Source organism: Mustela nivalis (genome assembly GCF_964662115.1).
Source record: "Mustela nivalis genome assembly, chromosome: 9".
NCBI lineage: Eukaryota > Metazoa > Chordata > Mammalia > Carnivora > Mustelidae > Mustela > Mustela nivalis.
In genome coordinates, this window is record NC_139028.1 from 82,183,448 (window position 1) to 82,193,087 (window position 9,640).

General features: G+C 37.8%; 1 pseudogene across 1 annotated transcript; it reads right to left on the minus strand.

Annotated features, from left to right (window-relative positions):
- Nucleotides 1-1,373: 1,373 nt before the first annotated feature.
- Nucleotides 1,374-2,019, minus strand: LOC309840487 (large ribosomal subunit protein eL14 pseudogene; annotated as a pseudogene). The gene has a single exon. The product of its transcript is annotated as a large ribosomal subunit protein eL14 pseudogene (transcript).
- Nucleotides 2,020-9,640: the final 7,621 nt, after the last annotated feature.

The following is a 9,640-nucleotide window of genomic DNA, read 5'->3' on the forward strand; positions in this document are numbered from 1 at the left end:
AAGCTTTTCCCTCTAGGTTTAGAAATACCATTGGATCAATATTTGGAATAGAAAGAGTGACACCACTATGTAATAAGTTCCTTGGCATTTGACACACTAACCAGATCTCTTTATTAAACGATGTTGAAGCATGCTTACTGATGACGACAAGAGGCTATGATGTCCCTATTATAATATTCAAAATTATTTCATCAAGGAAAAATTAACTTATGCATAGTGGGGTTTTCATATACCTCGTGATATCATGGTTCTTGGATAATATTTATGCTACAGATAATCTTTCAAGCAAATTGCTTGTTTAACCAGAACATCCTATCATACACTAATCTGGGTTATTAGACTTTGAAAAAAAATGTTTTAGTTTTCCAAACTCCTGAATCATTGATTGTTTTATTCTTCAACAGGCACTTATTGGGTACTTAAGATATTCCAGGAACTGGGTAGGGACTGAAGTTTAAAGACAAATAGATACAGTTTCTAGACTCAAGTCATTTGCCCTTAAGTGGCAGAAAGAAGTGAGCCACCAATGTAATCCAGAATGAAATGTCCTGTGTTAGAGGTAGACACAAGATACTTCAGAAATGGGTAAGATAAGGAGTGTTGAATTCATTCACTGCTGTGGTCTAATTAAGGGAAGATAGAACTGAGCCATTTTCCTCGAAATGATTAGGCAAAAATGGGGACACCTGAGGAATGGTATTTTGAGCAGAGAGAAAAGTATATGCAAACATCAGTAAACATGACAGGTAAATAATTCATAGTATATGGAGTGTATGGGAGTGCAGAGAAGAAGGGATAAGGCTAAGAAGTACCTTTGAAACAGATTAAATAGATCTTATATTCCTAGAAAATGTGGGGCTTTTGGGGGGTGTGTGTACATATTCACATCCAGGTGTGAAAATATAAAAATGCGCCTCACCATGTTGATTTAATGGAAAATTAATATTTTATTAGGAGGGCTATATATATATTTCTACTTGCCTTCAGTGTTGATGGAGAGTTTTCATCTCAGAATGCTGAAAAAGCAAGCATTGTATGTGGCATGAAGAGGAGGCATGCCTTTTGCAGTCAGATAGATTGGCATTTAAATTTCATTTCCTTTACTTCTTGGCTCTGTAACCTTGAGAAAACCACTAAATTGTTCGAAGTTGAAATACAAGGTTGTTATGAGCTGGAAGTTTAATAAAATAGAAAGATTTTATCCTACGGTTTGCAATAGGTATGAATTGTTAATTATGTATTTTTCACATGAGTGTCCTTTTATCTCCAAATACTATGTATGTTTTTTAATTTTGCAATTTTGTCTTTTTTTTTTTACATGTACAAAAGGAAAAGAACCTTGATTACTTATATAGAATGGCCTCTTATGCTTTTTATGCTTTCTTGCCAGATGCCTTCGGAGCAGGAGCTTTCTGGTCTGGAGATTTCTGACCTTCCTGAGGCTTTGGAGACACTGCATTCTGGCCTGCAGCTTTCAGGGCAGGAACCTTCTGGGCTGGAGACTTCTTGCCAGCAGTGGCCATTTTTTTTTTTTTTTTTTTTTTTCTGGAAACTGCAGCAGCTGCCCTAGCAGTACCCTTAGCCGTGGATGCTTTTCTCAGAGAAACTCTCAGGAGAGCTGCTTTTGCAGCTTTCTGACATGGACCTTGATTATTCTGTTCCTCATTTTCTTTACTTTCATAACTTTATAATGATCAAAATTTGTCATCTTGGCTTTTCTTTCTCTGGCTTCATTCTATGTGGCCCATCTAGTAGCTTCCCATTTTGTAAGGATACCTGCCTGCTGCCAGGCTTGTCAGACAAACGTCTGACTGATGCTGTGTGGAAATTTGAGGATGAAGTCAACGAGCTATATGGATTTGAAAGGTATAGCGGGTCTTCTTACCTGAGAGCAAGGTCCATCAGCCAAAACCCTCTTCTGAGCAGTAACATTTACAATCCCGACCAACTTCCCTGTATGAGGCCCAGAGGAGATGTAGGTCAGCCAGCCAACCTCCATGAAGCACCTGAAAACCATGTTGGTGGGGAGGGAGGAAGAAGGCACTCCCTACTGTGCTCATGTCTATTTTGTAATTTTGTCAGTTTTCACTTTACTCTTTTTTTAAATTTAATTCCCAGTTAGTTAATATGCAGTGTAATATTAGTTTCAGTTGTACAATATAGGGATTCAACTCTTCCATACAACACTCGGTGATCATCACAGTACGTGCCCTCCTTAATCCCCATCACCTATTTCACCCATCCCCCCATCTACCTCCCTTTTGGTAACCACCAGTTTGTTCTCTATAGCTCAGAGTCTGTTTCTTGGTTTGCCTCTCGCTCTCTTTTTCTCTTTTATCCCCTTTGCTTATTTGTTTTGTTTCTTAAATTTCACATATGAGTGAAAGCATATGTCTTTATCTGATTTATTTTGCTTAGCATAATACTCTAGTTCCATCCATGTCAAACAAATCGCAAGATTTAATCCTTTTTGTGGCTGAGTAATATTCCAGTATGTGTGCGGGGTGTGTGTGTGTGTGTGTGTGTGTGTGTGTGTGTGTATCTCACTTCTTCTTTATCTGTTCATTAGTCAATGGACAGTTGGGCTGTTTCCATAACTTAGCTATTATAGATAATGCTGCTCTAAAATTGGGGGGCCTATATCCCTTTGAATTAGTATTTTTGTATTCTTAGGTTAAATACCTAGTAGTGCAATTGCTTGTAGGGGAGCTCTGTTTTTAACTTTTGGAGGAAACTCCATACTATTTTCCAGAGTGGCTGCATCAGTTTGTGTTCCCATCAATAGTGTTTGACCGTTCTTCTTTCTCCACATCCTCACCAACACCTGTTGTTTCTTGTGTCATTGATTTTAGTCTTTCTGACAGGTGTGAGGTGTGGGCTTGCATTTCCCAGATGATGAGCAATGTTGGGCATCTTTTCATGTGTCTGTTGGTCATCTGTATGTCTTCTTTAGAAAAACGTCTATTCATGTCTTCTGCCCATTTAAAAAAATGATTTATTTATTTTTTTGAGAGAGAGAAGTGAGAGAGAGAGAGAGAGCACATGTGAGTGGGGGGGGGAGGAGCAAAGGGAGGGAATCTTTCAAGCAGCTTCCCTGCTGAGCACAGTCTGACATGAGTCTTGATCCACAACCTATGAGATTATGACCTGAGTTAAAACCAAGAGTTGGACGCTCAACCAACTGAGCCACCCAGGCACCCACTTCTGCCCATTTTTAATTGGATTATTCATTTTTGGGGTGTTGGGTTTTATAGGTTCCTTATGTGTTTTGTCATTTGCAAATATCTTCTCCCATTCAGGAGGTTTCCTTTTAGTCTTGTTGATTGTTTCCTTTGCTCTGCAGAAGCTTTTTATTTTGATGTATTTCCAATAGTTTATTTTTGTTTTTGTTTACCTTTCTTCAAGGGACCTATCAAAAAGAAATTGCTATGGCCAATGTCAAAGAAGCTAATGCCTGTGTTCTCTTTTAGGATTTTTGTGATTTCAGGGTCTCACATTTAGGTCTTTTATCCATTTTTCTTGAAAGATTTTATTTATTTATTTGACAGAGAGAGATCACAAGTAGGCAGAGAGGCAGGCAAAGAGAGGAGGAAGCAGGCTCTATGCTGAGCAGAGAGCCCGATCCCAGGACCCTGAGATCATGACCTGAGCCTAAGGCAGAAGCTTAACCCACTGAGCCACCCAGGTGCTCCTCTTTCATCTATTTTGAGCTAATTTTTGTGTATGGTGTAAGAAATTGGTCTATTTTCATTTTTTTGCACGTGGCTGTCCAGTTTTCCCAACACCATTTGTTGAAGAGACTGTCTTTCTCCCATTGCATATTCTTTTCTGCTTTGTCAACGATTAATTGACCATATGATTGTGAGTTCATGTCTGGGTTTCCTGTTCAGTCCCATTGATTTTTGTGTCTATTTTTGTGCCTGTACCATACTGTTTTGATTACTACAACTTTGTAATATAATTTGAAGTCTAGAATTGTGATGCCCTCCGTTTTCATTTTTTTTCAAGGTTGCTTTGGCTATTTGGGATCTTTTGTGGTTCCATACACATTTTAGAATTGTTTGTTCAGTTCTGTGAAAAATGCTATTCGTATTTATATAGGGACTGCCTTTAATCTGTAGATTGCCTTAGTTAGTATAGATATTTTAACAATATTTTTTCTTTCAGTCCATGAGCATGGAATATCTTTCCATTTCTTTGTGTCATCTTCAATTTCTTTCATCAGTGTTTTACAGTTTTCAGAGTATAGGTCTCTCACCTCTTTAGCTAGGTCTATTCCTGGGTATCTTATTGCTTTTAGTGCAATTGTAAGTGGGATTGATTCTTTAATTTCTTTTTCTTCCGCTTCATTACTGATGTATAGAAATCAACAGATGTTTGTACATTGATTTTGGGGTCTCCAACTTTACTGAATTCACTTACCAGTTCTAGCAGGGTTTTTGTTTTGTTTTGTTTCTTTGTTTTTTGGAGTCTTTTTGAGTTTTCTGTGTATTACTACATAGTAGTAGTATAGTATCATGTCACCTGCAAATAGCGAGAGTTTTACTTCTTCCTTGCTGATTCAGATGCATTTTATTTCTTTTCATTGTCTGATTGTTGCGGCTAGGATTTTCAATACTATGCTGACTAAGAGTGGTGAGAGTGGACATCCTTGTCTTGTTCCTGAGTATAGAGGAAACGCTCTCAGTTTTTCCCCATTTAGGGTGATATTAGCTGTGGGTTTTTCACATATGACTTTTATGATATTGAGATATGTTCTCTCTAAACCTTTGTTGAGAGATTTTTCTTTTTTAATCATGAATAGATGTTGTACTTCGACAAATGCATTCCTGCATCTACTGAAATGATCATATGGTTTTTATCCTTTCTTTTATTAGTGTGATGAATCATATGGGTTGATTTGCAAGTATGGAACCATTCTTCCAACCCAGGATTAAATCCCACTTGATCATGGTAAATTATTTTTTAATATATTGTTGGATTTGGTTTGCTAGTATTCTATTGAGAATTTTTGTATCCATGTTTATCAGCAATATTGACCTGTAGTTCTCCTTTTTAGTGGGGTTTTTATCTGGTTTTGTTATCAGGTAATGCTGACCTCATAGAATGAATTTAAATTTTGCTGACTTTTCCCTTTTTTTTTTTTTGAATATTTGAGAAGAATAGATATTAACTCTTCTTTAAATATTTGATAGAATTCACCTGTAAAGCCATCTGGTCCTGGACTAACTTTTGTTTCTTTGGGAGGTTTTTTGTTGTTGTTGTTGTTGTTGTTTTTAAGTTTTTATTTATTTGACAGACAGAGATCACAAGTGGGAGAGAGGCAGGCAGAGAGGGAGAGAGGAGGAAGCAGGCTCCCTGCTGAGCAGTGAGCCCGATGCAGGGCTTGATCCTAGGACCCTAGAATCATGACCTGAGCCCAAGGCAGAGGCTTTAACCCACTGAGCCACCCAAGCGCCCCTAATTTTTTTTTTTTAATCCAAGGAAAATGAACTTCTCACATCCATCTCTGTCTAAAATCTCTCCCATTCAATGCCCCTGTGCCAGTCTGAATATCTAAAATCTTCCCTGTGTGCTGTTTTATTGATGCCTGCCTTCTTGAAATACACTGTATTTGCTAGACTTGTTCAACCCCTATCAAAACTAGTCCTCATTATTTTTTCTTGGTAAACTCAATGTTAAAAAGACTTGAAAATGTGTAATCTTTTACAGCTTAGATATTTGCATTTTGACAGGAGGATTATATCAGTTCGATCTTGCTATATTTCAAGCAATGAAAACCCATTCACTAATTTTTGCTTTTGTTTGTTCGGTGGAAATAAGAGCTTTATTGGGATATAATTCACCATTAAAGTACATGATTCAATGTTTTATAGTATATGCACCTAATTGTGCAACCATCACCACAATCAATTTTAGAATTTGGCTAACTTTTTAGAAAGAAGAATATGTTAGAAGGATATTAGGGATGCCAAGAAATGATGGCACCAGACTTGGAACAAGCCCAGATCCAAGAAAACACTATGTTGAAGAGATGGCTCACAACTGAGACATTCTGGTGGGGCACCACTGCTGCAATGACAGTCTCAAATGGGCTCCTTGGGTTGTTGCTTACTTACCTCAGATTCCATGACCTAGAAGAAAACTGTCTAGTAGGCTTTAATAACCACTTGACTATACCAAGCCTTCAAAAGTAGGAAATAGGCAACTAGCTTTATCATCCCACATAGATTATACACAATGTAGGAGAAAGTTTTTCCACAAAAGACAAATAGAATAACTTAGGGCAAGAGACTATGCATTGAGACCCAAGTGACAAGTGCCTACTATCAAGAATTGTTGGATATCAATATAAAACCAAGAATATAAAGTAATGGTGAAATTTCAGAATAAGAGGGATTCTTTTTTAAAGAGATACCTCATTGTACTTGGAACATTGATTACTTGGCCACCAAGTAAGACCAACTGGTTTGAAAAATTAGTTCCTCCAGACAATTCCAATGAATATTACTGATTTTGGCCAATGTGTAATTCCCTGCTTCCCCCCCTCCCTTTTTTTTTTTTTTTTTGCTTTCATTCTGAGCTCTATTGAAATGGTAAATTTCAAGAACCTGAAATTTACAACTTAGATATTAGATATTAGCAGCCTGGTTCATCAGTCTCTTTCATCATTAGAGAGGAAATGAGTCAGGAATCCAAAAGATGCCTTCTTGTCACCAGCAATTTTTAACTCTTTTTCATGGTTATTGGTAAATAGCTTCCCACCTGGATGGGAGTTAGCATTAAATGTTTCCACAGCCCCTTCAATTTTGATGTTCTGTGATTTCTTAACTTTTTAGTGAATTGTTACATGAAGAGCGAAAACTCCACAAGGAGTCACTAGATATCTATGGGAACTTTGCAAAACTTCAAAAAAGAACCCATAGTTAAAAATGCAATAGCACTAAACATGAACCAAGTTTTTCCAGGATGGTCAAATGAACCTCTACATAGCCAAATGTCAATATGTATAATTAGAATGTAGGAAATATTTTGGAATAGAATTGCTTTTATTTTCCTCCAAATGAGTGGACAAGAGGCTCCTGGGATTTTTTTTTTAATTTTTTTTATTTATTTATCAGAGAGGGGGGGGGAGAGTGAGCACAGGCAGACAGAATGGCAGAGGCTCCTGGGATTTTGATGTTTTCTTTCATAGCATTTGTTTTGGTATTTGTGAGGATATTGTACCTTCCCCAAGAAATGTGGTCACATATAAACTTAGAAGCCCAAAGCAAAGTTCAGACCATACCCTTAAAATGAACCAATGGTATGTTTGTTTTCATCTTATGTGTTTATTTATCTTCAGGTTCATTCCAAAAGAGATTTTATATAGCTTAATAAAATACAGGCACAACAGTAAAATGGTACAAATAGTAAGAAGCATGGAAACAGAAACATGTCTTTATGTTACTCATTATGTATCAACTTTAGTCTATAAATACTAGTTTCCTTCCACTGCTTCAAGCAGTCCCAACAGTGGTCTGAGTGAAACCAGCAAGACTAATGACTTTTTATTCAAGCACATTGACATGGATGACTGTGAGTTTTTTGCCTGTCATGGTGAAACTTCCAAGGTAAAAGTGGGAATTGCCCAAAGTAGACAGACCTGGGTATATTTTCAGGCTGCTGACTATGCAGCCTTATCAGAGGTACATACTGTATATACTGTACCCTAAGTCTTTCATCAGACTTAGCCACCGTCTGTCCCACCGCAAAAGGAGCCATCTTCCCTAACTAAATAGCTGGCAAATAGTCCAAATTAATACCTGGTAATACACTAAGAGATCTTTTTGGTATTCTCTCTTCCCTCCCCAAAGATAGGTCCCAATTTAACACTTAAAAGCCCAGCAGGGCAGAGATGGAACCTGTGGAGCACAGTTGGCATTTCTCTGGTCCTCTGGCTCCCAGTCCAGTGTTTGCCTACATAGCACCAACTCTCATGGAGAGATGGTGGCTGTCCTGGTAGGATGTTGAAGACCATAATTTTGGACAAGCAGAACTATATAGTACTCCTCATAATCATTCATACATACATTAATTATTAAGAACTTCTATGTGTCAGACACTGTGTGGGGCACTGAAGGTATAAAGACGGACAGAGATTTGAACCTTGGTTTTGAAGAGCTGGCAGATTGGTGGTAGAAGCAGGTAAATAAATATGCCTCACATCAGTGTACTACCATAATTATGGTAGTTGGGGGGGGTGGATAAAGAAAAATCCTTAAGCATGCCTGAGATGACTAAGGAAGACTTTTCATCTGTGTTTTGAAAGGAACATGAATTTGGCTAAGTGGAAAACTTTCTGTGCAGGGAAGAGCTGGACTAAGGCAGAAATTAATTGAAGCTAAGGACTTACTTGGCAAACTTTATAGCGGGTAGGATTATAACAGTTTCGAGCTGGAGCTAGGCTTCCTGGGTTCATAAACTAATGCCTGTTGATTGTGGACCATGGGAGCTGTTTGTTTAGCCTCTCTGTACCTCAGTTTCTTCATCTGTAAAATACTCTATAGGTTTGCTGGCAGAATTAGAACAATTTCCAGTACATAATAAGATTCCATTTGTGTTAGCTGTTGTAGTCTCACTATGGTTGGGCACAGGACATGGGGAAGGCATGGTGGGACTCGAGTCTCCAGCGGCAGGCAGGAAGCAGGCAGTAAAGACTTTTCAAACCTGAAAAGCTTGGCCATACACCCCAAGGAATTCGCCATTATGGATTGTCAATCAATCATAAAGTCATATGGCCAATCATTTCTCCATTTATAAATGGTTTAATGAAAAATCAGACCAGAATCCAGAGCATGTATATACTATGAGAATGCATAGACTGTGCTTACTTGGGCCCTGGGCGATCTTTAGTTTGAGCGAATCTTTTCAGTGTTGTAAATAGATGTCCTCAGGTGAAAGGTGTGTTATCTGCTCTAACAATTAGGTTAGAGAGAAAGACAATCTCCAGAACTTTAGTTCAGATGAATGGGGTGAAGTCGGTCATGTGACCCAAGTGATGTATCATCCTCTAATTGCTGAGCTAATAAAATGTATGTATGCTTTGAAACAGTTCCCATGTGCCTGCAAAATGCATACTTGAAAAGTGATCAGAACCTGTAATACCTTGCTCTGGCCTCTAACATAACGTATATTCTTCCATTAATACCTTATTAATAATTACTTAGCCACCAACAGCTTATTTTTAATGGACTTATTAGAGATGATAAAAGAAAAATAAACAAAACTGACAGTTCATAATTTTTGAGCTTAAATTTTAATAATGTATATAATACATTAAATATTATATATACTATAAAAGACTTTATAAAGGCAGGATCACACTGCATATTCTTTTTTTTTTCTTTTTTTAAAAGATTTATTTATTTATTTATTTGACAGAGAGAGAGAGATCACAAGTAGGCAGAGAGGCAGGCAGAGGGAGAGGAAGAAGCAGGCTCCCCGCTGAGCAGAGAGCCCGATGAGAGGCTCTATCCCAGGACCCTGAGATCATGACCTGAGCCGAAGGCAGAGGCTTAACCCACTGAGTCACCCAGGCTCCCCACACTGCATATTCTATATTTAACATGATTTTCTCTTTCTTAACACTGCAGTGTGA